This window comes from Scomber japonicus, chromosome 8, assembly GCF_027409825.1.
Source record: "Scomber japonicus isolate fScoJap1 chromosome 8, fScoJap1.pri, whole genome shotgun sequence".
NCBI lineage: Eukaryota > Metazoa > Chordata > Actinopteri > Scombriformes > Scombridae > Scomber > Scomber japonicus.
In genome coordinates this window covers 32,930,983-32,955,772 of record NC_070585.1, presented here as the reverse complement: position 1 = coordinate 32,955,772, position 24,790 = coordinate 32,930,983, and the positions used below count along the sequence as shown (strand labels likewise).

At 43.3% G+C, this 24,790-nt stretch overlaps 29 non-coding genes across 29 annotated transcripts; all 29 read left to right on the top strand.

Annotated features, from left to right (window-relative positions):
* Positions 1-8,307: 8,307 nt before the first annotated feature.
* trnal-aag (transfer RNA leucine (anticodon AAG)) lies at positions 8,308-8,389 on the top strand. The gene has a single exon. It is a non-coding gene; the product is annotated as a tRNA-Leu (tRNA).
* Positions 8,390-8,868: 479 nt separating this feature from the next.
* Positions 8,869-8,950, top strand: trnal-uag (transfer RNA leucine (anticodon UAG)). The gene has a single exon. It is a non-coding gene; the product is annotated as a tRNA-Leu (tRNA).
* A 521-nt stretch (positions 8,951-9,471) lies between these two features.
* Positions 9,472-9,553, top strand: trnal-aag (transfer RNA leucine (anticodon AAG)). Its single transcript has one exon. It is a non-coding gene; the product is annotated as a tRNA-Leu (tRNA).
* A 452-nt stretch (positions 9,554-10,005) lies between these two features.
* trnal-uag (transfer RNA leucine (anticodon UAG)) lies at positions 10,006-10,087 on the top strand. The gene has a single exon. It is a non-coding gene; the product is annotated as a tRNA-Leu (tRNA).
* Positions 10,088-10,605: 518 nt separating this feature from the next.
* trnal-aag (transfer RNA leucine (anticodon AAG)) lies at positions 10,606-10,687 on the top strand. Its single transcript has one exon. It is a non-coding gene; the product is annotated as a tRNA-Leu (tRNA).
* Positions 10,688-11,166: 479 nt separating this feature from the next.
* On the top strand, positions 11,167-11,248 carry trnal-uag (transfer RNA leucine (anticodon UAG)). The gene has a single exon. It is a non-coding gene; the product is annotated as a tRNA-Leu (tRNA).
* Positions 11,249-11,770: 522 nt separating this feature from the next.
* On the top strand, positions 11,771-11,852 carry trnal-aag (transfer RNA leucine (anticodon AAG)). Its single transcript has one exon. It is a non-coding gene; the product is annotated as a tRNA-Leu (tRNA).
* Positions 11,853-12,315: 463 nt separating this feature from the next.
* Positions 12,316-12,397, top strand: trnal-uag (transfer RNA leucine (anticodon UAG)). The gene has a single exon. It is a non-coding gene; the product is annotated as a tRNA-Leu (tRNA).
* A 509-nt stretch (positions 12,398-12,906) lies between these two features.
* trnal-uag (transfer RNA leucine (anticodon UAG)) lies at positions 12,907-12,988 on the top strand. Its single transcript has one exon. It is a non-coding gene; the product is annotated as a tRNA-Leu (tRNA).
* Positions 12,989-13,500: 512 nt separating this feature from the next.
* On the top strand, positions 13,501-13,582 carry trnal-aag (transfer RNA leucine (anticodon AAG)). The gene has a single exon. It is a non-coding gene; the product is annotated as a tRNA-Leu (tRNA).
* Positions 13,583-14,085: 503 nt separating this feature from the next.
* On the top strand, positions 14,086-14,167 carry trnal-aag (transfer RNA leucine (anticodon AAG)). The gene has a single exon. It is a non-coding gene; the product is annotated as a tRNA-Leu (tRNA).
* Positions 14,168-14,630: 463 nt separating this feature from the next.
* On the top strand, positions 14,631-14,712 carry trnal-uag (transfer RNA leucine (anticodon UAG)). Its single transcript has one exon. It is a non-coding gene; the product is annotated as a tRNA-Leu (tRNA).
* A 512-nt stretch (positions 14,713-15,224) lies between these two features.
* On the top strand, positions 15,225-15,306 carry trnal-aag (transfer RNA leucine (anticodon AAG)). Its single transcript has one exon. It is a non-coding gene; the product is annotated as a tRNA-Leu (tRNA).
* Positions 15,307-15,800: 494 nt separating this feature from the next.
* trnal-uag (transfer RNA leucine (anticodon UAG)) lies at positions 15,801-15,882 on the top strand. Its single transcript has one exon. It is a non-coding gene; the product is annotated as a tRNA-Leu (tRNA).
* A 512-nt stretch (positions 15,883-16,394) lies between these two features.
* trnal-aag (transfer RNA leucine (anticodon AAG)) lies at positions 16,395-16,476 on the top strand. Its single transcript has one exon. It is a non-coding gene; the product is annotated as a tRNA-Leu (tRNA).
* Positions 16,477-16,979: 503 nt separating this feature from the next.
* Positions 16,980-17,061, top strand: trnal-aag (transfer RNA leucine (anticodon AAG)). Its single transcript has one exon. It is a non-coding gene; the product is annotated as a tRNA-Leu (tRNA).
* Positions 17,062-17,524: 463 nt separating this feature from the next.
* On the top strand, positions 17,525-17,606 carry trnal-uag (transfer RNA leucine (anticodon UAG)). The gene has a single exon. It is a non-coding gene; the product is annotated as a tRNA-Leu (tRNA).
* Positions 17,607-18,118: 512 nt separating this feature from the next.
* On the top strand, positions 18,119-18,200 carry trnal-aag (transfer RNA leucine (anticodon AAG)). The gene has a single exon. It is a non-coding gene; the product is annotated as a tRNA-Leu (tRNA).
* A 503-nt stretch (positions 18,201-18,703) lies between these two features.
* On the top strand, positions 18,704-18,785 carry trnal-aag (transfer RNA leucine (anticodon AAG)). The gene has a single exon. It is a non-coding gene; the product is annotated as a tRNA-Leu (tRNA).
* Positions 18,786-19,248: 463 nt separating this feature from the next.
* trnal-uag (transfer RNA leucine (anticodon UAG)) lies at positions 19,249-19,330 on the top strand. Its single transcript has one exon. It is a non-coding gene; the product is annotated as a tRNA-Leu (tRNA).
* A 512-nt stretch (positions 19,331-19,842) lies between these two features.
* On the top strand, positions 19,843-19,924 carry trnal-aag (transfer RNA leucine (anticodon AAG)). Its single transcript has one exon. It is a non-coding gene; the product is annotated as a tRNA-Leu (tRNA).
* A 494-nt stretch (positions 19,925-20,418) lies between these two features.
* trnal-uag (transfer RNA leucine (anticodon UAG)) lies at positions 20,419-20,500 on the top strand. The gene has a single exon. It is a non-coding gene; the product is annotated as a tRNA-Leu (tRNA).
* A 512-nt stretch (positions 20,501-21,012) lies between these two features.
* Positions 21,013-21,094, top strand: trnal-aag (transfer RNA leucine (anticodon AAG)). The gene has a single exon. It is a non-coding gene; the product is annotated as a tRNA-Leu (tRNA).
* A 503-nt stretch (positions 21,095-21,597) lies between these two features.
* trnal-aag (transfer RNA leucine (anticodon AAG)) lies at positions 21,598-21,679 on the top strand. The gene has a single exon. It is a non-coding gene; the product is annotated as a tRNA-Leu (tRNA).
* A 463-nt stretch (positions 21,680-22,142) lies between these two features.
* On the top strand, positions 22,143-22,224 carry trnal-uag (transfer RNA leucine (anticodon UAG)). Its single transcript has one exon. It is a non-coding gene; the product is annotated as a tRNA-Leu (tRNA).
* Positions 22,225-22,736: 512 nt separating this feature from the next.
* trnal-aag (transfer RNA leucine (anticodon AAG)) lies at positions 22,737-22,818 on the top strand. The gene has a single exon. It is a non-coding gene; the product is annotated as a tRNA-Leu (tRNA).
* A 494-nt stretch (positions 22,819-23,312) lies between these two features.
* Positions 23,313-23,394, top strand: trnal-uag (transfer RNA leucine (anticodon UAG)). Its single transcript has one exon. It is a non-coding gene; the product is annotated as a tRNA-Leu (tRNA).
* Positions 23,395-23,906: 512 nt separating this feature from the next.
* Positions 23,907-23,988, top strand: trnal-aag (transfer RNA leucine (anticodon AAG)). Its single transcript has one exon. It is a non-coding gene; the product is annotated as a tRNA-Leu (tRNA).
* A 503-nt stretch (positions 23,989-24,491) lies between these two features.
* On the top strand, positions 24,492-24,573 carry trnal-aag (transfer RNA leucine (anticodon AAG)). Its single transcript has one exon. It is a non-coding gene; the product is annotated as a tRNA-Leu (tRNA).
* The last annotated feature ends 217 nt before the right edge of the window (positions 24,574-24,790 follow it).

Sequence of the window (24,790 nt, the reverse complement as noted above, 5' to 3'; positions counted from 1 at the left end):
TAATTAAAATAAATTAAAATAAAATATAAATAAAATAAAATATAATATAATTAAAATAAAATAAAATATAAATAAAATAAAATAAAATATAATGAACTTTAAAATGTCTCTTAGTCCTGAAACATAATTGCCTGAACTTTAACACTTCAGAATATTTTCCAACATTTCCTAAATTATAAAAAGATGATCAGTTTGTAAATGTTATAAAATCATAGAATCTTCACTCAGTGTCATTTTACAACTCCTTCTTCTCCTCCTCCTCCTCCTCTTCCTCCTTTTTCTCCTCCTCTTCCTCCTTCTCCTCCTCCTCCTCCTTCCTTTCCTTCTTTCCTCCCTCCCTGCTTTCCTTCCTTCTTTCCTCCCTCCTTTCCTTCTTTCCTCCCTCCCTTCCTTCCTTTCTTCCTCCCTTCCTTTCTGCCTTCCTTCCTTCCTTCCTCCCTCCCTTCCTTCCTTCCTTCCTTCCTCCCTCCCTTCCTTCCTTCCTTCCTTTATTCCTCCCTTCCTTCCTCCCTTCTTTCCTCCCTCCTTTCCTTCTTTCCTCCCTCCCTTCCTTCCTTTCTTCCTCCCTTCCTTCCTTCCTTCCTTCCTTCCGTCCTTCCTTCCTCCCTTCCTTTCTTTATTCCTTATCCCTTCCTTCCTTCCTTCCTCCCTTCCTCCTTTCCTTCCTTCCTTCCTTCCTACCTTCCTCCCTCCCTGCCTCCCTTCCTCCCTTCTTTCCTTCCTTATTTGCTTCCTTCCTCCCTTTATTCCTTCCTTCCTTCCTTCCTTCCTTTATTCTTTCCTCCCTTCCTTCCTTTATTCCTTCCTTTATTCCTTCCTTTATCCCTTCCTTCCTTCTTTTCTTCCTTATTTGCTTCCTTCCTCCCTTCTTTCCGTCCTTCCTTCCTCCCTTCCTTCCTTCCTTCCTCCCTTCCTTCCTTATCCCTTCCTCCCTTCCTTCCCTCCTCCCTTCCTCCCTTCCTTCCTCCCTTCCTTCCTTTAACTATAACCTAACCCTCATGAACAGACTCATAAATCATTTCTACACTAACAACCATTAAAACTACATTTACACAATAAACACAGACTCAGTGAGTTTGTTGTCCACCTGAGGCCAACGCAGTCAGGAGTCTCTTTGGGGGGGGGGGGGGGGGGGTTGGAGGGGGGGGAGGGGGGGTTCGATTACACCCCCGCTGGTGTTAGCGTGTTTGTGGAAATCATTACAGCTTGAAGGTTCGGAGGCGAAACGCTTCACGTGTTCATCCAGGATCAGGTTTGAGTTTCTGAGTTTCTGACACGTTGCTGTTTCATTATTGACGAGGAGACGACCGCAAACCTCACTGCTGCTTCTTCTCCTCCTCCTCCTCCTTCTCCTCCTCCTTCTTCTTCTTCTTCTTCTTCTTCTCCTTCTCCTCCTCCTCCTCCTTCTTCTTCTTCTTCTTCTTCTTCTTCTTCTTCTCCTCCTCCTCCTTCTTCTTCTTCTTCTTCTTCTTCTCCTCCTCCTCCTCTTCCTCCTCCTCCTGTGACCTGCAGCCGCTGACGTCTACGCTCACCTCCACCTGCAAACCTCCAAACTCCCCCAGCTGCTTCTTCTTCTCCTCCTCCTCCTCCTTCTCCTCCTCCTCCTCCTCCTCCTAGAAGCTGTACCTAGTTACTCAGTTTAAAATGTTATAAGTAATGTAACTTATTACATTTGATGACTTTTCTACTTTTCATCTGTTAGAGTAAATGTTCCTTCCTTCCTTCCTTCCTTTCTTCCTTCCTTCCTTCCTTCTATCTTTCCTTCCTTCCTTCCATCTGTCCTTCCTTCCTTCCTTCCTTCCTTCCTTCCATCTGTCCTTCCTTCCTTCCATCTGTCCTTCCTTCCTTCCTTCCTTCCTTCCTTCTTTCCATCTGTCCTTCCTTCCATCCTTCCTTCTATCCTTCCTTCCTTCCTTCCTTCCATCTATCCTTCCTTCCTTCCTTCCTTCCTTCCTTCCATCTTTCCATCTGTCCTTCCTTCCTTCCTTCCTTCCTTCCTTCCTTCCTTCCTTCCTTCCTTCCTTCCTTCCATCTGTCCTTTCTTTTTGGTTTTTACCTAATAAACACACATTCAGTTTGACCTTAATAGTTTTTGGACATGAACACAGATTTATGTTCACAGAGGAATAAGATACATACGGCTGTGATTCATTTCAAACATCAGCAGCGCTGTCCTTTAAAAAAAAAAAAAAAGGTCAGTGAAGACACGATGGGTGGAGTTGAGGGTATTAAAGAACAGCAGATGGCAGGAAACAGTTCAGGAGTGTGTCAGCTCCCAAGGCTTCGGCTGCACACACACACAGTCCATCTGAATTCAACACCGAAGCTTCACTGAGAGGAAAATAAAAAAGACAATTTGTGTTTCCTCTGCAGGCTGGAAGATAAATGTCAAACCCAGAGAATAAAAAAAACAACATGTGAGAGTGACGACAACCACCTTTAAATCTTTTAGACTTATTATTCAGCCAACAATTAGACCGAGCCCCGGAGCTGGTTCCAGGTCAGACTGAGAGTTTCACACAGTCCGAAAAACAAGAGGAGAGTGATGTGAATACAAACACGCACATAAAGATGCTGTGTGTGTGTGTGTGTGTGTGTGTGTGTGTGTGTGTGTGTGTGTGTGTGTGTGTGTGTGTGTGTTGGAGGATGTTGGAGGTTTGTTCTTCACAGAGGGAACAGTGGTGGGTGTGTTATCCCCGGGTCGAGCCTCACAGGCAGGGCTGCGTGTGTGTGTCAGTGTGTGTGTGTATGTGTGTGTGTGTGTGTGTGTGTGTGTGTGTGTGTGTGTGTTATGACCTCAGGCAGGTCCGACCCTCTGGGATCGGTTTGTTTTCTTTTGGGGAGGAGAAACCACAACAAAACCTCTGTTCAGCATCGCTAACATGCGTCACATTCAGAACTCCATGATTATATTATACAGTAAAAGTACTGCAGTATTATAGTGATGTAGTATGCAGTATTATAGTGATGTAGTATGCAGTATTACAGTAAAAGTACTGCAGTATTATAGTGATGTAGTATGCAGTATTACAGTAAAAGTACTGCAGTATTATAGTGATGTAGTATGCAGTATTACAGTAAAAGTACTGCAGTATTATGAGTGATGTAGTATGCAGTATTACAGTAAAAGTACTGCAGTATTATAGTGATGTAGTATGCAGTATTACAGTAAAAGTACTGCAGTATTATAGTGATGTAGTATGCAGTATTATAGTAAAAGTACTGCAGTATTATAGTGATGTAGTATGCAGTATTACAGTAAAAGTACTGCAGTATTATAGTGATGTAGTATGCAGTATTACAGTAAAAGTACTGCAGTATTATAGTGATGTAGTATGCAGTATTACAGTAAAAGTACTGCAGTATTATAGTGATGTAGTATGCAGTATTATAGTAAAAGTACTGCAGTATTATAGTGATGTAGTATGCAGTATTACAGTAAAAGTACTGCAGTATTATAGTGATGTAGTATGTAGTATTACAGTAAAAGTACTGCAGTATTATGAGTGATGTAGTATGCAGTATTACAGTAAAAGTACTGCAGTATTATAGTGATGTAGTATGCAGTATTACAGTAAAAGTACTGCAGTATTATAGTGATGTAGTATGTAGTATTACAGTAAAAGTACTGCAGTATTATGAGTGATGTAGTATGCAGTATTACAGTTAAAGTACTGCAGTATTATAGTGATGTAGTATGCAGTATTACAGTAAAAGTACTGCAGTATTATAGTGATGTAGTATGCAGTATTACAGTAAAAGTACTGCAGTATTATAGTGATGTAGTATGCAGTATTACAGTAAAAGTACTGCAGTATTATAGTGGTGTAGTATGCAGTATTACAGTAAAAGTACTGCAGTATTATAGTGATGTAGTATGCAGTATTATAGTAAAAGTACTGCAGTATTATGAGTGATGTAGTATGCAGTATTACAGTAAAAGTACTGCAGTATTATAGTGATGTAGTATGCAGTATTACAGTAAAAGTACTGCAGTATTATGAGTGATGTAGTATGCAGTATTACAGTAAAAGTACTGCAGTATTATAGTGATGTAGTATGCAGTATTACAGTAAAAGTACTGCAGTATTATGAGTGATGTAGTATGCAGTATTACAGTAAAAGTACTGCAGTATTATAGTGATGTAGTATGCAGTATTACAGTAAAAGTACTGCAGTATTATAGTGATGTAGTATGCAGTATTACAGTAAAAGTACTGCAGTATTATAGTGATGTAGTATGCAGTATTACAGTTAAAGTACTGCAGTATTATAGTGATGTAGTATGCAGTATTACAGTTAAAGTACTGCAGTATTATAGTGATGTAGTATGCAGTATTACAGTAAAAGTACTGCAGTATTATAGTGATGTAGTATGCAGTATTACAGTAAAAGTACTGCAGTATTATAGTGATGTAGTATGCAGTATTACAGTAAAAGTACTGCAGTATTATAGTGATGTAGTATGCAGTATTACAGTAAAAGTACTGCAGTATTATAGTGATGTAGTATGCAGTATTACAGTAAAAGTACTGCAGTATTATAGTGATGTAGTATGCAGTATTACAGTAAAAGTAGTGTAAACTAGTTAGCTAGTTTATACTACTTTATATACAGTTAGCTAGTTTATACTACTTTATATACAGTTAGCTAGTTTATGCTACTTTATATACAGTTAGCTAGTTTATACTACTTTATATACAGTTAGCTAGTTTACACTACTTTATATACAGTTAGCTAGTTTACACTACTTTATATACAGTTAGCTAGTTTATACTATTTTATATACAGTTAGCTAGTTTATACTACTTTATATACAGTTAGCTAGTTTACACTACTTTATATACAGTTAGCTAGTTTACTCTACTTTATATACAGTTAGCTAGTTTATACTACTTTATATACAGTTAGCTAGTTTATACTACTTTATATACAGTTAGCTAGTTTACTCTACTTTATATACAGTTAGCTAGTTTATACTACTTTATATACAGTTAGCTAGTTTATACTACTTTATATACAGTTAGCTAGTTTATACTACTTTATATACAGTTAGCTAGTTTACACTACTTTATATACAGTTAGCTAGTTTACACTACTTTATATACAGTTAGCTAGTTTATACTATTTTATATACAGTTAGCTAGTTTATACTACTTTATATACAGTTAGCTAGTTTACACTACTTTATATACAGTTAGCTAGTTTACTCTACTTTATATACAGTTAGCTAGTTTATACTACTTTATATACAGTTAGCTAGTTTATACTACTTTATATACAGTTAGCTAGTTTACTCTACTTTAAACACAGTTAGCTAGTTTATACTACTTTATATACAGTTAGCTAGTTTACTCTACTTTATATACAGTTAGCTAGTTTATACTACTTTATATACAGTTAGCTAGTTTATACTACTTTATATACAGTTAGCTAGTTTACACTACTTTATATACAGTTAGCTAGTTTATACTACTTTATATACAGTTAGCTAGTTTACACTACTTTATATACAGTTAGCTAGTTTACACTACTTTATATACAGTTAGCTAGTTTACACTACTTTATATACAGTTAGCTAGTTTATACTACTTTATATACAGTTAGCTAGTTTATACTACTTTATATACAGTTAGCTAGTTTATACTACTTTATATACAGTTAGCTAGTTTACATTACTTTATATACAGTTAGCTAGTTTACTCTACTTTATATACAGTTAGCTAGTTTATACTACTTTATATACAGTTAGCTAGTTTATACTACTTTATATACAGTTAGCTAGTTTACACTACTTTATATACAGTTAGCTAGTTTATACTACTTTATATACAGTTAGCTAGTTTAGTCCAGTGGTTCCCAACCTAGGGGTGGGGTCCCTCCAAAGGGTCAGCAGATAAATGTGAGGGCTGCTGAGATGATTAATGGGAAAGAAGAAAAAACAAAGTTCTGATTCACAAATGTGTTTTCAGTTTTTAGACTTTTTCTCTAATCTTTGATTTTTGCTGAAATATTTGATCATTTGAACATTTATTGAAATGAAAGCATGTGAGAAGTTTAGAGGGAAGAATCAGTATTTGGTGGAGCTGTTAACAACTCATAGACATCTGAAATGTGAGCCGACTACACACTGCTGACTGGTTTCATCTTTAACAATGTGTTGTATTTTAAAAGCTTGTTATATTATCCATTGTGTCAAATCTGCATCTGAAAAGTAACTAAAGCTGTTCAATAAATGTAGTGGAGTAGAAAGTACAATATTTCCCTCTGAGATGTAGAAAGAAGCATCACATGTACTACAGTAAAGTACAAGTACCTCAAACTGTACTACAGTAAAGTACAAGTACCTCTAACTGTACTACAGTAAAGTAGTTGAGTTAATGTACTTATTTACTCTAAATCTCAGTTTAACGACTGGATGTATTTATGAGCTTTAAATTCAGAGTCTGTATTTTTAATGAGGATTTTTAACGAGACAATTAGATTTTTCTTGAATAAGAGAATTCAGACTTAATTTATTATATATAAAAAAATAAATCAAATGTAATGAAATGAGGAGGTAAAGTAACAGAAGGCATTCAGTACAGAATAAAACCTGCAGTGATGAAAGCTTGAAGACTTTAATCTGAAATAATTGAAACATCCTGAAAGTGAACTCACTAAAAAAAAAAATCAAAGTGAGTGTCTGTTTGTACTTGAACACAGTGGGAGGAGAAGACAAGAGTGTTTTTTTCTTTTTTTTTACTTCTAAAAGCTTTCTGACGGTTCAAACGTTGGTGAAGAACTCAGCGTTACAGTAAATGTTGTGAGAGCAGAAACAGCTCGTCGGCTTTCAGGCTCCATTAGAGACAGAAACAAAGCGTCCAATCAGACATCCTCTCCTGCCTGGACGAGTGGGAGCCGACAGCAGAGCTCTCATGCTGTTTCCCCTGAGACCACTTCCTCTTCTTCTTCTTCTTCTTCTTCTTCGTCTCCTCTGATACGCGTTATTACTCTGACACCTGTGTGTAACATGTGGAACTTAATGTCTCTTCATTTGCCATTTGTTTCCTCCTAAACAAGGTGCAGGGTGCTGGGTGGGAGCGTCTGCTGGGAGCTCAACGCCAGCTGGAGGATTTTTACAAACAGCATCATAAACTCCCACCTCACCCCCCCCCCCCCCCACACACCCCTCCCCAACACCAAACCTCCCTTCCCACCCCCCTCCTCACACCCCCGACACAGACTTCATGTCAATATCTGTTTGTCAGTGTGGATGTTTGGCGTTACATCAGAAGCAGATTCACATGAAAAGATCTTGTAATGATTGATCGCTCGCAGTTTAAAGGACCATTACAGAGATTTTCACCTTGTTTCTTTTTATTAAATCAGATTTGGAGCTTTTGATTTGATTTTTATTCTCCTGTCTTGTTGTATTTTAGCTCATTTTTATTGTCCATTCATCCCTTTAACTGTATTTATGTAGCACCTTTCATACAGACTAGTGTAGTTCAAAGTGCTTTACGGTTATTTGATTGACAAGCTGATAATAAGACAAAATTAAAAACAGAGAAAAATAACAATAATAATATATATATTTAAATTTATAAAATTATCAGTTGATATATCGATATTGGAAATTTGTCACTCCTTAATATCGGTATTAAAAATCCAGTATTGGTCAGGCTCTAATTTAAATGTTTATTTTTATGTTTCAGTTTATTCAAATAAATGTAGTGAAGCGGAAGTTGAAAATCCTTTATTGCACCGAATAACAGTACTTCAGTAAACTTACCTTTGACAAAGAGGAAGCGTGCTGGGCCCAAGATTAGCTCCTGCAGCTTGGAGTTTCTAGCCCTAAACCGGGTATCGGAGCAGGAGATCCCTCTCTGTCAGCCTTTATGGAGTGGAGGTTGTTATGATAAGCTCCTGGATTTTGCAAGTCCACTCAATTTTGCCAAAATTTCAAAGGCATTTAAAGATAAGAAATTGGTATGAAATCAGTGAAATACAGTTTTAAAGTCACTAATGGAAAGCAGAGTGGCGCAGCGGAAGCGTGCTGGGCCCATAACCCAGAGGTCGATGGATCGAAACCATCCTCTGCTAATTAATGCGTTGTTCAGGCCTTCTCTGTGTGGTAGACTGGTACCAAGAGTTGCCCAGCAACATCCTCCGCTGATTAAGAAGCCCATATCAGTGGTGGCCAAAGCCAAATATTTAGGAAGACCCCTGGAAAATTCTTGCTCTTCACATTGGACGTTCAATAATGTTGGATATCAGTTCTGTTTCTTTTCAGTGTCCCTACAGGCATGGATGACTTGAAGTGGAGGTAGTGTGGCCGAGCGGTCTAAGGCGCTGGATTAAGGCTCCAGTCTCTCAGGAGGCGTGGGTTCAAATCCCACCACTGCCAATCATAGCTCCTGCTATTTTGAGTTTCGAATTCTAAACTAGGTATCATGGCAGGAAGTTGTAAGTGATCCCTCTCTGTCAGCCATTACAGAGTGGAAGTCCACCCCTTTTGGCCAAAATTTCCAGACATTTAAAAATAAGAAATTGGTGTGAAATCAGTGAAATACACTTTTAAAATCACCATCACTAATGGAAAGCAGAGTGGCGCAGCGGAAGCGTGCTGGGCCCATAACCCAGAGGTCGATGGATCGAAACCATCCTCTGCTAATTAATGCGTTGTTCAGGCCTTCTCTATGTGGTAAACTGTTACCAAGAGTTGCCCAGCAACATCCTCCATTGGTCCAAGGTGATTATTTTGGTTTTCACCATTTGGAAAGACACCTGGGTAATTCTTGCTTTTCATATGTGACGTTCAATGATGTTGGATATCAGCACTGTGTCTTTTCTGTGTCGCTACAGACAGTAATGGGTTGACGTGGAGGTAGTGTGGCCGAGTGGTCTAAGGCGCTGGATTTAGGCTCCAGTCTCTCAGGAGGCGTGGGTTCAAATCCCACCACTGCCAAGCTTAGCTCCAGATACTTGGAGTTTCTAGCCCTAAACTGGGTATCAGAGCAGGAGGTTATAGAGATCCCTCTCTGTCAGCCTTTATAGAGTGGAGGTTGTCATGATAAGCTCTGGGGTTTTGCAAGTCCACTCAATTTTGCCAAAATTTCCCAGGCATTTAAAAATAAGAAATTGGTGTGAAATCAGTGAAATACAGTTTTAAAGTCACCATCACTAGCAGAAAGAAGCAGAGTGGCACAGCGGAAGCGTGCTGGGCCCATAACCGAGAGGTCGATGGATTGAAACCATCCTCTGCTAATTAATGCGTTGTTCAGGCCTTCTCTGTGTGGTAGACTGTTACCAAGAGTTGCCCAGCAACATCCTCTGCTGATTAAGAACCCCATATCAGTGGTGGCCAAAGCCAAATATTTAGGAAGACCCCTGGAAAATTCTTGCTCTTCACATTGGACGTTCAATAATGTTGGATATCAGTTCTGTTTCTTTTCAGTGTCGTTACAGGCATGGATGGCTTGAGGTGGAGGTAGTGTGGCCGAGCGGTCTAAGGCGCTGGATTAAGGCTCCAGTCTCTCAGGAGGCGTGGGTTCAAATCCCACCACTGCCACTTTGAGTTTCAAACTCTAAACTGGGGATCATAGCAGGAAGTTGTAAGTGATCCCTCTCTGTCAGCCATTACAGAGTGGAAGTCCACCCCTTTTGGCCGAAATTTCCAGACATTTAAAAATAAGAAATTGGTGTGAAATCAGTGAAATACACTTTTAAAATCACCATCACTAACGGAAAGCAGAGTGGCGCAGCGGAAGCGTGCTGGGCCCATAACCCAGAGGTCGATGGATCGAAACCATCCTCTTCTAATTAATGCGTTGTTCAGGCCTTCTCTATGTGGTAAACTGTTACCAAGAGTTGCCCAGCAACATCCAAGGTGATTATTTTGGTTTTCACCATTTGGAAAGACACCTGGGTAATTCTTGCTTTTCATATGTGACGTTCAATGATGTTGGATATCAGCACTGTGTCTTTTCTGTGTCGCTACAGACAGTAATGGGTTGAAGTGGAGGTAGTGTGGCCGAGTGGTCTAAGGGGCTGGATTTAGGCTCCAGTCTCTCAGGAGGTGTGGGTTCAAATCCCACCACTGCCAAGCTTAGCTCCTGTAACTTGGAGTTTCTAGCCCTATACTGGCTGTCGGAGCAGGAGGTTGTAAGAGAGCCCTCTCTGTCAGCATTTACATTGGGAGGTGGTCATGATAAGCTCCTGGGTTTTGCAAGTCCACTCAATTTTGCCAAAATTTCCCATCCATTTAAAAATAAGAAATTGGTGTGAAATCAGTGAAATACAGTTTTAAAGTCACCATCACTAACGGGAAGCAGAGTGGCGCAGCGGAAGCGTGCTGGGCCCATAACCCAGAGGTCGATGGATCGAAACCATCCTCTGCTAATTAATGCGTTGTTCAGGCCTTCTCTGTGTGGTAGACTATTACCAAGAGTTGCCCAGCAACATCCTCCGCTGATTAAGAAGCCCATATCAGTGGTGGCCAAAGCCAAATATTTAGGAAGACCCCTGGAAAATTCTTGCTCTTCACATTGGACGTTCAATAATGTTGGATATCAGTTCTATTTCTTTTCAGTGTCGCTACAGGCATGGATGGCTTGAAATGGAGGTAGTGTGGCCGAGCGGTCTAAGGCGCTGGATTAAGGCTCCAGTCTCTCAGGAGGCGTGGGTTCAAATCCCACCACTGCCAATCATAGCTCCTGCTATTTTGAGTTTCTAATTCTAAACTGGGTATCATGGCAGGAAGTTGGAAGTGATCCCTCTCTGTCAGCCATTACAGATTGGAAGTCCTCTCCCTTTGGCCAAAATTTCCAGACATTTAAAAATAAGAAATTGGTGTGAAATCAGTGAAATACACTTTTAAAATCACCATCACTAATGGAAAGCAGAGTGGCGCAGCGGAAGCGTGCTGGGCCCATAACCCAGAGGTCGATGGATCGAAACCATCCTCTGCTAATTAATGCATTGTTCAGGCCTTCTCTATGTGGTAAACTGTTACCAAGAGTTGCCCAGCAACATCCTCCATTGGTCCAAGGTGATTATTTTGGTTTTCACCATTTGGAAAGACACCTGGGTAATTCTTGCTTTTCATATGTGACGTTCAATGATGTTGGATATCAGCACTGTGTCTTTTCTGTGTCGCTACAGACAGTAATGGGTTGACGTGGAGGTAGTGTGGCCGAGTGGTCTAAGGCGCTGGATTTAGGCTCCAGTCTCTCAGGAGGCGTGGGTTCAAATCCCACCACTGCCAAGCTTAGCTCCAGATACTTGGAGTTTCTAGCCCTAAACTGGGTATCAGAGCAGGAGGTTATAGAGATCCCTCTCTGTCAGCCTTTATAGAGTGGAGGTTGTCATGATAAGCTCTGGGGTTTTGCAAGTCCACTCAATTTTGCCAAAATTTCCCAGGCATTTAAAAATAAGAAATTGGTGTGAAATCAGTGAAATACAGTTTTAAAGTCACCATCACTAGCAGAAAGAAGCAGAGTGGCGCAGCGGAAGCGTGCTGGGCCCATAACCCAGAGGTCGATGGATCGAAACCATCCTCTGCTAATTAATTACGTTGTTCAGGCCTTCTCTATGTGGTAGACTGTTACCAAGAGTTGCCCAGCAACATCCTCTGCTGATTAAGAAGCCCATATCAGTGGTGGCCAAAGCCAAATATTTAGGAAGACCCCAGGAAAATTCTTGCTCTTCACATTGGACGTTCAATAATGTTGGATATCAGTTCTGTTTCTTTTCAGTGTCGCTACAGGCATCGATGGCTTGAGGTGGAGGTAGTGTGGCCGAGCGGTCTAAGGCGCTGGATTAAGGCTCCAGTCTCTCAGGAGGCGTGGGTTCCAATCCTGCCACTGCCACTTTGAGTTTCAAACTCTAAACTGGGTATCATAGCAGGAAGTTGTAAGTGATCCCTCTCTGTCAGCCATTACAGAGTGGAAGTCCACCCCTTTTGGCCGAAATTTCCAGACATTTAAAAATAAGAAATTGGTGTGAAATCAGTGAAATACACTTTTAAAATCACCATCACTAACGGAAAGCAGAGTGGCGCAGCGGAAGCGTGCTGGGCCCATAACCCAGAGGTCGATGGATCGAAACCATCCTCTGCTAATTAATGCGTTGTTCAGGCCTTCTCTATGTGGCAAACTGTTACCAAGAGTTGCCCAGCAACATCCTCCAATGGTCCAAGGTGATTATTTTGGTTTTCACCATTTGGAAAGACACCTGGGCAATTCTTGCTTTTCATATGTGACGTTCAATGATGTTGGATATCAGCACTGTGTCTTTTCTGTGTTGCTACAGACAGTAATGGGTTGAAGTGGAGGTAGTGTGGCCGAGTGGTCTAAGGCGCTGGATTTAGGCTCCAGTCTCTCAGGAGGCGTGGGTTCAAATCCCACCACTGCCAAGCTTAGCTCCTGTAACTTGGAGTTTCTAGCCCTAAACTGGCTGTCGGAGCAGGAGGTTGTAAGCGAGCCCTCTCTGTCAGCATTTACTTTGGGAGGTGGTCATGGTAAGCTCCTGGGTTTTGCAAGTCCACTCAATTTTGCCAAAATTTCCCATCCATTTAAAAATAAGAAATTGGTGTGAAATCAGTGAAATACACTTTTAAAGTCACCATCACTAACGGGAAGCAGAGTGGCGCAGCGGAAGCGTGCTGGGCCCATAACCCAGAGGTCGATGGGTCGAAACCATCCTCTGCTAATTAATGCATTGTTCAGGGCTTCTCTATGTGGCAAACTGTTACCAAGAGTTGCCCAGCAACATCCTCCAATGGTCCAAGGTGATTATTTTGGTTTTCACCATTTGGAAAGACACCTGGGTAATTCTTGCTTTTCATATGTGACGTTCAATGATGTTGGATATCAGCACTGTGTCTTTTCTGTGTCGCTACAGACAGTAATGGGTTGAAGAGGAGGTAGTGTGGCCGAGTGGTCTAAGGCGCTGGATTTAGGCTCCAGTCTCTCAGAAGGCGTGGGTTCAAATCCCACCACTGCCAAGCTTAGCTCCTGTAACTTGGAGTTTCTAGCCCTAAACTGGCTGTCGGAGCAGGAGGTTGTAAGAGAGCCCTCTCTGTCAGCATTTACATTGGGAGGTGGTCATGATAAGCTCCTGGGTTTTGCAAGTCCACTCAATTTTGCCAAAATTTCCCATCCATTTAAAAATAAGAAATTGGTGTGAAATCAGTGAAATACACTTTTAAAGTCACCATCACTAACGGGAAGCAGAGTGGCGCAGCGGAAGCGTGCTGGGCCCATAACCCAGAGGTCGATGGATCGAAACCATCCTCTGCTAATTAATGCATTGTTCAGGGCTTCTCTATGTGGTAGACTATTACCAAGAGTTGCCCAGCAACATCCTCCAGTAATCAAAATGGCCAGAGTTTTTGGTTTTCACCATTTGGAAAGACACCTGGGAAATTCTTGCTCTTCATAAGTGACGTTCAATAATGTCGGATATCAGCACTGTGTCTTTTCGGTGTCGCTGCAGACAGTGATGGGCTGAGGTGGAGGTAGTGTGGCCGAGTGGTCTAAGGCGCTGGATTAAGGCTCCAGTCTCTCAGGAGGCGTGGGTTCAAATCCCACCACTGCCAAGATTAACTCCTGCAGCTTGGAGTTTCTAGCCCTAAACCGGGTATCAGAGTAAGAGGTCCCTCTCTGTCAGCCTTTATGGAGTGGAGGTTGTTATGACAAGCTATTGGATTTTGCAAGTCCACTCAATTTTGCCAAAATTTCAAAGGCATTTAAAGATAAGAAATTGGTGTGAAATCAGTGAAATACAGTTTTAAAGTCACTAACGGAAAGCAGAGTGGCGCAGCGGAAGCGTGCTGGGCCCATAACCCAGAGGTCGATGGATCGAAACCATCCTCTGCTAATTAATGCGTTGTTCAGGCCTTCTCTGTGTGGTAAACTGGTGCCAAGAGTTGCCCAGCAACATCCTCCGCTGATTAAGAAGCCCATATCAGTGGTGGCCGAAGACAAATATTTAGGAAGACCCCTGGAAAATTCTTGCTCTTCACATTGGACGTTCAATAATTTTGGATATCAGTTCTGTTTCTTTTCAGTGTCGCTACAGGCATGGATGGCTTGAAATGGAGGTAGTGTGGCCGAGCGGTCTAAGGCGCTGGATTAAGGCTCCAGTCTCTCAGGAGGCGTGGGTTCAAATCCCACCACTGCCACTTTGAGTTTCAAACTCTAAACTGGGTATCATAGCAGGAAGTTGTAAGTGATCCCTCTCTGTCAGCCATTACAGAGTGGAAGTCCACCCCTTTTGGCCGAAATTTCCAGACATTTAAAAATAAGAAATTGGTGTGAAATCAGTGAAATACACTTTTAAAATCACCATCACTAACGGAAAGCAGAGTGGCGCAGCGGAAGCGTGCTGGGCCCATAACCCAGAGGTCGATGGATCGAAACCATCCTCTGCTAATTAATGCGTTGTTCAGGCCTTCTCTATGTGGTAAACTGTTACCAAGAGTTGCCCAGCAACATCCTCCAATGGTCCAAGGTGATTATTTTGGTTTTCACCATTTGGAAAGACACCTGGGTAATTCTTGCTTTTCATATGTGACGTTCAATGATGTTGGATATCAGCACTGTGTCTTTTCTGTGTCGCTACAGACAGTAATGGGTTGAAGTGGAGGTAGTGTGGCCGAGTGGTCTAAGGCGCTGGATTTAGGCTCCAGTCTCTCAGGAGGCGTGGGTTCAAATCCCACCACTGCCAAGCTTAGCTCCTGTAACTTGGAGTTTCCAGCCCTAAACTGGCTGTCGGAGCAGGAGGTTGTAAGAGAGCCCTCTCTGTCAGCATTTACATTGGGAGGTGGTCATGATAAGCTCCTGGGTTTTGCAAGTCCACTCAATTTTGCCAAAATTTCCCATCCATTTAAAAATAAGAAATTGGTGTGAAATCAGTGAAATACACTTTTAAAGTCACCATCACTAACGGGAAGCAGAGTGGCGCAGCGGAAGCGTGCTGGGCCCATAACCCAGAGGTCGATGGATCGAAACCATCCTCTGCTAATTAATGCATTGTTCAGGGCTTCTCTATGTGGTAGACTATTACCAAGAGTTGCCCAGCAACATCCTCCAGTAATCAAAATGGCCAGAGTTTTTGGTTTTCACCATTTGGAAAGACACCTGGGAAATTCTTGCTCTTCATATGTGACGTTCAATAATGTCGGATATCAGCACTGTGTCTTTTCGGTGTCGCTGCAGACAGTGATGGGCTGAGGTGGAGGTAGTGTGGCCGAGTGGTCTAAGGCGCTGGATTAAGGCTCCAGTCTCTCAGGAGGCGTGGGTTCAAATCCCACCACTGCCAAGATTAACTCCTGCAGCTTGGAGTTTCTAGCCCTAAACCGGGTATCAGAGTAAGAGGTCCCTCTCTGTCAGCCTTTATGGAGTGGAGGTTGTTATGACAAGCTATTGGATTTTGCAAGTCCACTCAATTTTGCCAAAATTTCAAAGGCATTTAAAGATAAGAAATTGGTGTGAAATCAGTGAAATACAGTTTTAAAGTCACTAACGGAAAGCGGAGTGGCGCAGCGGAAGCGTGCTGGGCCCATAACCCAGAGGTCGATGGATCGAAACCATCCTCTGCTAATTAATGCGTTGTTCAGGCCTTCTCTATGTGGTAAACTGTTACCAAGAGTTGCCCAGCAACATCCTCCAATGGTCCAAGGTGATTATTTTGGTTTTCACCATTTGGAAAGACACCTGGGTAATTCTTGCTTTTCATATGTGACGTTCAATGATGTTGGATATCAGCACTGTGTCTTTTCTGTGTCGCTACAGACAGTAATGGGTTGAAGTGGAGGTAGTGTGGCCGAGTGGTCTAAGGCGCTGGATTTAGGCTCCAGTCTCTCAGGAGGCGTGGGTTCAAATCCCACCACTGCCAAGCTTAGCTCCTGTAACTTGGAGTTTCTAGCCCTAAACTGGCTGTCGGAGCAGGAGGTTGTAAGAGAGCCCTCTCTGTCAGCATTTACATTGGGAGGTGGTCATGATAAGCTCCTGGGTTTTGCAAGTCCACTCAATTTTGCCAAAATTTCCCATCCATTTAAAAATAAGAAATTGGTGTGAAATCAGTGAAATACACTTTTAAAGTCACCATCACTAACGGGAAGCAGAGTGGCGCAGCGGAAGCGTGCTGGGCCCATAACCCAGAGGTCGATGGATCGAAACCATCCTCTGCTAATTAATGCATTGTTCAGGGCTTCTCTATGTGGTAGACTATTACCAAGAGTTGCCCAGCAACATCCTCCAGTAATCAAAATGGCCAGAGTTTTTGGTTTTCACCATTTGGAAAGACACCTGGGAAATTCTTGCTCTTCATATGTGACGTTCAATAATGTCGGATATCAGCACTGTGTCTTTTCGGTGTCGCTGCAGACAGTGATGGGCTGAGGTGGAGGTAGTGTGGCCGAGTGGTCTAAGGCGCTGGATTAAGGCTCCAGTCTCTCAGGAGGCGTGGGTTCAAATCCCACCACTGCCAAGATTAACTCCTGCAGCTTGGAGTTTCTAGCCCTAAACCGGGTATCAGAGTAAGAGGTCCCTCTCTGTCAGCCTTTATGGAGTGGAGGTTGTTATGACAAGCTATTGGATTTTGCAAGTCCACTCAATTTTGCCAAAATTTCAAAGGCATTTAAAGATAAGAAATTGGTGTGAAATCAGTGAAATACAGTTTTAAAGTCACTAACGGAAAGCAGAGTGGCGCAGCGGAAGCGTGCTGGGCCCATAACCCAGAGGTCGATGGATCGAAACCATCCTCTGCTAATTAATGCGTTGTTCAGGCCTTCTCTGTGTGGTAAACTGGTGCCAAGAGTTGCCCAGCAACATCCTCCGCTGATTAAGAAGCCCATATCAGTGGTGGCCGAAGACAAATATTTAGGAAGACCCCTGGAAAATTCTTGCTCTTCACATTGGACGTTCAATAATTTTGGATATCAGTTCTGTTTCTTTTCAGTGTCGCTACAGGCATGGATGGCTTGAAATGGAGGTAGTGTGGCCGAGCGGTCTAAGGCGCTGGATTAAGGCTCCAGTCTCTCAGGAGGCGTGGGTTCAAATCCCACCACTGCCACTTTGAGTTTCAAACTCTAAACTGGGTATCATAGCAGGAAGTTGTAAGTGATCCCTCTCTGTCAGCCATTACAGAGTGGAAGTCCACCCCTTTTGGCCGAAATTTCCAGACATTTAAAAATAAGAAATTGGTGTGAAATCAGTGAAATACACTTTTAAAATCACCATCACTAACGGAAAGCAGAGTGGCGCAGCGGAAGCGTGCTGGGCCCATAACCCAGAGGTCGATGGATCGAAACCATCCTCTGCTAATTAATGCGTTGTTCAGGCCTTCTCTATGTGGTAAACTGTTACCAAGAGTTGCCCAGCAACATCCTCCAATGGTCCAAGGTGATTATTTTGGTTTTCACCATTTGGAAAGACACCTGGGTAATTCTTGCTTTTCATATGTGACGTTCAATGATGTTGGATATCAGCACTGTGTCTTTTCTGTGTCGCTACAGACAGTAATGGGTTGAAGTGGAGGTAGTGTGGCCGAGTGGTCTAAGGCGCTGGATTTAGGCTCCAGTCTCTCAGGAGGCGTGGGTTCAAATCCCACCACTGCCAAGCTTAGCTCCTGTAACTTGGAGTTTCTAGCCCTAAACTGGCTGTCGGAGCAGGAGGTTGTAAGAGAGCCCTCTCTGTCAGCATTTACATTGGGAGGTGGTCATGATAAGCTCCTGGGTTTTGCAAGTCCACTCAATTTTGCCAAAATTTCCCATCCATTTAAAAATAAGAAATTGGTGTGAAATCAGTGAAATACACTTTTAAAGTCACCATCATTAAAGGGAAGCAGAGTGGCGCAGCGGAAGCGTGCTGGGCCCATAACCCAGAGGTCGATGGATCGAAACCATCCTCTGCTAATTAATGCATTGTTCAGGGCTTCTCTATGTGGTAAACTATTACCAAGAGTTGCCCAGCAACATCCTCCAGTAATCAAAATGGCCAGAGTTTTTGGTTTTCACCATTTGGAAAGACACCTGGGAAATTCTTGCTCTTCATATGTGACGTTCAATAATGTCGGATATCAGCACTGTGTCTTTTCGGTGTCGCTGCAGACAGTGATGGGCTGAGGTGGAGGTAGTGTGGCCGAGTGGTCTAAGGTGCTGTATTAAGGCTCCAGTCTCTCAGGAGGCGTGGGTTCAAATCCCACCACTGCCAAGATTAACTCCTGCAGCTTGGAGTTTCTAGCCCTAAACCGGGTATCAGAGTAAGAGGTCCCTCTCTGTCAGCCTTTATGGAGTGGAGGTTGTTATGACAAGCTATTGGATTTTGCAAGTCCACTCAATTTTGCCAAAATTTCAAAGGCATTTAAAGATAAGAAATTGGTGTGAAATCAGTGAAATACAGTTTTAAAGTCACTAACGGAAAGCAGAGTGGCGCAGCGGAAGCGTGCTGGGCCCATAACCCAGAGGTCGATGGATCGAAGCCATCCTCTGCTAATTAATGCGTTGTTCAGGCCTTCTCTGTGTGGTAGACTGGTATCAAGAGTTGCCCAGCAACATCTTCCGCTGATTAAGAAGCCCATATCAGTGGTGGCCGAAGCCAAATATTTAGGAAGACCCCTGGAAAATTCTTGCTCTTCACATTGGACGTTCAATAATTTTGGATATCAGTTCTGTTTCTTTTCAGTGTCGCTACAGGCATGGATGGCTTGAAATGGAGGTAGTGTGGCCGAGCGGTCTAAGGCGCTGGATTAAGGCTCCAGTCTCTCAGGAGGCGTGGGTTCAAATCCCACCACTGCCACTTTGAGTTTCAAACTCTAAACTGGGTATCATAGCAGGAACTTGTAAGTGATCCCTCTCTGTCAGCCATTACAGAGTGGAAGTCCACCCCTTTTGGCCGAAATTTCCAGACATTTAAAAATAAGAAATTGGTGTGAAATCAGTGAAATACACTTTTAAAATCACCATCACTAACGGAAAGCAGAGTGGCGCAGCGGAAGCGTGCTGGGCCCATAACCCAGAGGTCGATGGATCGAAACCATCCTCTGCTAATTAATGCGTTGTTCAGGCCTTCTCTATGTGGTAAACTGTTACCAAGAGTTGCCCAGCAACATCCTCCAATGGTCCAAGGTGATTATTTTGGTTTTCACCATTTGGAAAGACACCTGGGTAATTCTTGCTTTTCATATGTGACGTTCAATGATGTTGGATATCAGCACTGTGTCTTTTCTGTGTCGCTACAGACAGTAATGGGTTGAAGTGGAGGTAGTGTGGCCGAGTGGTCTAAGGCGCTGGATTTAGGCTCCAGTCTCTCAGGAGGCGTGGGTTCAAATCCCACCACTGCCAAGCTTAGCTCCTGTAACTTGGAGTTTCTAGCCCTAAACTGGCTGTCGGAGCAGGAGGTTGTAAGAGAGCCCTCTCTGTCAGCATTTACATTGGGAGGTGGTCATGATAAGCTCCTGGGTTTTGCAAGTCCACTCAATTTTGCCAAAATTTCCCATCCATTTAAAAATAAGAAATTGGTGTGAAATCAGTGAAATACACTTTTAAAGTCACCATCACTAACGGGAAGCAGAGTGGCGCAGCGGAAGCGTGCTGGGCCCATAACCCAGAGGTCGATGGATCGAAACCATCCTCTGCTAATTAATGCATTGTTCAGGGCTTCTCTATGTGGTAGACTATTACCAAGAGTTGCCCAGCAACATCCTCCAGTAATCAAAATGGCCAGAGTTTTTGGTTTTCACCATTTGGAAAGACACCTGGGAAATTCTTGCTCTTCATATGTGACGTTCAATAATGTCGGATATCAGCACTGTGTCTTTTCGGTGTCGCTGCAGACAGTGATGGGCTGAGGTGGAGGTAGTGTGGCCGAGTGGTCTAAGGCGCTGGATTAAGGCTCCAGTCTCTCAGGAGGCGTGGGTTCAAATCCCACCACTGCCAAGATTAACTCCTGCAGCTTGGAGTTTCTAGCCCTAAACCGGGTATCAGAGTAAGAGGTCCCTCTCTGTCAGCCTTTATGGAGTGGAGGTTGTTATGACAAGCTATTGGATTTTGCAAGTCCACTCAATTTTGCCAAAATTTCAAAGGCATTTAAAGATAAGAAATTGGTGTGAAATCAGTGAAATACACTTTTAAAGTCACTAACGGAAAGCAGAGTGGCGCAGCGGAAGCGTGCTGGGCCCATAACCCAGAGGTCGATGGATCGAAACCATCCTCTGCTAATTAATGCGTTGTTCAGGCCTTCTCTATGTGGTAAACTGTTACCAAGAGTTGCCCAGCAACATCCTCCAATGGTCCAAGGTGATTATTTTGGTTTTCACCATTTGGAAAGACACCTGGGTAATTCTTGCTTTTCATATGTGACGTTCAATGATGTTGGATATCAGCACTGTGTCTTTTCTGTGTCGCTACAGACAGTAATGGGTTGAAGTGGAGGTAGTGTGGCCGAGTGGTCTAAGGCGCTGGATTTAGGCTCCAGTCTCTCAGGAGGCGTGGGTTCAAATCCCACCACTGCCAAGCTTAGCTCCTGTAACTTGGAGTTTCTAGCCCTAAACTGGCTGTCGGAGCAGGAGGTTGTAAGAGAGCCCTCTCTGTCAGCATTTACATTGGGAGGTGGTCATGATAAGCTCCTGGGTTTTGCAAGTCCACTCAATTTTGCCAAAATTTCCCATCCATTTAAAAATAAGAAATTGGTGTGAAATCAGTGAAATACACTTTTAAAGTCACCATCACTAACGGGAAGCAGAGTGGCGCAGCGGAAGCGTGCTGGGCCCATAACCCAGAGGTCGATGGATCGAAACCATCCTCTGCTAATTAATGCATTGTTCAGGGCTTCTCTATGTGGTAGACTATTACCAAGAGTTGCCCAGCAACATCCTCCAGTAATCAAAATGGCCAGAGTTTTTGGTTTTCACCATTTGGAAAGACACCTGGGAAATTCTTGCTCTTCATATGTGACGTTCAATAATGTCGGATATCAGCACTGTGTCTTTTCGGTGTCGCTGCAGACAGTGATGGGCTGAGGTGGAGGTAGTGTGGCCGAGTGGTCTAAGGCGCTGGATTAAGGCTCCAGTCTCTCAGGAGGCGTGGGTTCAAATCCCACCACTGCCAAGATTAACTCCTGCAGCTTGGAGTTTCTAGCCCTAAATCGGGTATCAGAGTAAGAGGTCCCTCTCTGTCAGCCTTTATGGAGTGGAGGTTGTTATGACAAGCTATTGGATTTTGCAAGTCCACTCAATTTTGCCAAAATTTCAAAGGCATTTAAAGATAAGAAATTGGTGTGAAATCAGTGAAATACAGTTTTAAAGTCACTAAAGGAAAGCAGAGTGGCGCAGCGGAAGCGTGCTGGGCCCATAACCCAGAGGTCGATGGATCGAAACCATCCTCTGCTAATTAATGCGTTGTTCAGGCCTTCTCTGTGTGGTAGACTGGTATCAAGAGTTGCCCAGCAACATCTTCCGCTGATTAAGAAGCCCATATCAGTGGTGGCCAAAGCCAAATATTTAGGAAGACCCCTGGAAAATTCTTGCTCTTCACATTGGACGTTCAATAATTTTGGATATCAGTTCTGTTTCTTTTCAGTGTCGCTACAGGCATGGATGGCTTAAAATGGAGGTAGTGTGGCCGAGCGGTCTAAGGCGCTGGATTAAGGCTCCAGTCTCTCAGGAGGCGTGGGTTCAAATCCCACCACTGCCACTTTGAGTTTCAAACTCTAAACTGGGTATCATAGCAGGAAGTTGTAAGTGATCCCTCTCTGTCAGCCATTACAGAGTGGAAGTCCACCCCTTTTGGCCGAAATTTCCAGACATTTAAAAATAAGAAATTGGTGTGAAATCAGTGAAATACACTTTTAAAATCACCATCACTAACGGAAAGCAGAGTGGCGCAGCGGAAGCGTGCTGGGCCCATAACCCAGAGGTCGATGGATCGAAACCATCCTCTGCTAATTAATGCGTTGTTCAGGCCTTCTCTATGTGGTAAACTGTTACCAAGAGTTGCCCAGCAACATCCTCCAATGGTCCAAGGTAATTATTTTGGTTTTCACCATTTGGAAAGACACCTGGGTAATTCTTGCTTTTCATATGTGACGTTCAGTGATGTTGGATATCAGCACTGTGTCTTTTCTGTGTCGCTACAGACAGTAATGGGTTGAAGTGGAGGTAGTGTGGCCGAGTGGTCTAAGGCGCTGGATTTAGGCTCCAGTCTCTCAGGAGGCGTGGGTTCAAATCCCACCACTGCCAAGCTTAGCTCCTGTAACTTGGAGTTTCTAGCCCTAAACTGGCTGTCGGAGCAGGAGGTTGTAAGAGAGCCCTCTCTGTCAGCATTTACATTGGGAGGTGGTCATGATAAGCCCCTGGGTTTTGCAAGTCCACTCAATTTTGCCAAAATTTCCCATCCATTTAAAAATAAGAAATTGGTGTGAAATCAGTGAAATACACTTTTAAAGTCACCATCACTAACGGGAAGCAGAGTGGCGCAGCGGAAGCGTGCTGGGCCCATAACCCAGAGGTCGATGGATCGAAATCATCCTCTGCTAATTAATGCATTGTTCAGGGCTTCTCTATGTGGTAGACTATTACCAAGAGTTGCCCAGCAACATCCTCCAGTAATCAAAATGGCCAGAGTTTTTGGTTTTCACCATTTGGAAAGACACCTGGGAAATTCTTGCTCTTCATATGTGACGTTCAATAATGTCGGATATCAGCACTGTGTCTTTTCGGTGTCGCTGCAGACAGTGATGGGCTGAGGTGGAGGTAGTGTGGCCGAGTGGTCTAAGGCGCTGGATTAAGGCTCCAGTCTCTCAGGAGGCGTGGGTTCAAATCCCACCACTGCCAAGATTAACTCCTGCAGCTTGGAGTTTCTAGCCCTAAACCGGGTATCAGAGTAAGAGGTCCCTCTCTGTCAGCCTTTATGGAGTGGAGGTTGTTATGACAAGCTATTGGATTTTGCAAGTCCACTCAATTTTGCCAAAATTTCAAAGGCATTTAAAGATAAGAAATTGGTGTGAAATCAGTGAAATACACTTTTAAAGTCACTAACGGAAAGCAGAGTGGCGCAGCGGAAGCGTGCTGGGCCCATAACCCAGAGGTCGATGGATCGAAACCATCCTCTGCTAATTAATGCGTTGTTCAGGCCTTCTCTATGTGGTAAACTGTTACCAAGAGTTGCCCAGCAACATCCTCCAATGGTCCAAGGTGATTATTTTGGTTTTCACCATTTGGAAAGACACCTGGGTAATTCTTGCTTTTCATATGTGACGTTCAATGATGTTGGATATCAGCACTGTGTCTTTTCTGTGTCGCTACAGACAGTAATGGGTTGAAGTGGAGGTAGTGTGGCCGAGTGGTCTAAGGCGCTGGATTTAGGCTCCAGTCTCTCAGGAGGCGTGGGTTCAAATCCCACCACTGCCAAGCTTAGCTCCTGTAACTTGGAGTTTCTAGCCCTAAACTGGCTGTCGGAGCAGGAGGTTGTAAGAGAGCCCTCTCTGTCAGCATTTACATTGGGAGGTGGTCATGATAAGCTCCTGGGTTTTGCAAGTCCACTCAATTTTGCCAAAATTTCCCATCCATTTAAAAATAAGAAATTGGTGTGAAATCAGTGAAATACACTTTTAAAGTCACCATCACTAACGGGAAGCAGAGTGGCGCAGCGGAAGCGTGCTGGGCCCATAACCCAGAGGTCGATGGATCGAAACCATCCTCTGCTAATTAATGCATTGTTCAGGGCTTCTCTATGTGGTAGACTATTACCAAGAGTTGCCCAGCAACATCCTCCAGTAATCAAAATGGCCAGAGTTTTTGGTTTTCACCATTTGGAAAGACACCTGGGAAATTCTTGCTCTTCATATGTGACGTTCAATAATGTCGGATATCAGCACTGTGTCTTTTCGGTGTCGCTGCAGACAGTGATGGGCTGAGGTGGAGGTAGTGTGGCCGAGTGGTCTAAGGCGCTGGATTAAGGCTCCAGTCTCTCAGGAGGCGTGGGTTCAAATCCCACCACTGCCAAGATTAACTCCTGCAGCTTGGAGTTTCTAGCCCTAAATCGGGTATCAGAGTAAGAGGTCCCTCTCTGTCAGCCTTTATGGAGTGGAGGTTGTTATGACAAGCTATTGGATTTTGCAAGTCCACTCAATTTTGCCAAAATTTCAAAGGCATTTAAAGATAAGAAATTGGTGTGAAATCAGTGAAATACAGTTTTAAAGTCACTAAAGGAAAGCAGAGTGGCGCAGCGGAAGCGTGCTGGGCCCATAACCCAGAGGTCGATGGATCGAAACCATCCTCTGCTAATTAATGCGTTGTTCAGGCCTTCTCTGTGTGGTAGACTGGTATCAAGAGTTGCCCAGCAACATCTTCCGCTGATTAAGAAGCCCATATCAGTGGTGGCCAAAGCCAAATATTTAGGAAGACCCCTGGAAAATTCTTGCTCTTCACATTGGACGTTCAATAATTTTGGATATCAGTTCTGTTTCTTTTCAGTGTCGCTACAGGCATGGATGGCTTAAAATGGAGGTAGTGTGGCCGAGCGGTCTAAGGCGCTGGATTAAGGCTCCAGTCTCTCAGGAGGCGTGGGTTCAAATCCCACCACTGCCACTTTGAGTTTCAAACTCTAAACTGGGTATCATAGCAGGAAGTTGTAAGTGATCCCTCTCTGTCAGCCATTACAGAGTGGAAGTCCACCCCTTTTGGCCGAAATTTCCAGACATTTAAAAATAAGAAATTGGTGTGAAATCAGTGAAATACACTTTTAAAATCACCATCACTAACGGAAAGCAGAGTGGCGCAGCGGAAGCGTGCTGGGCCCATAACC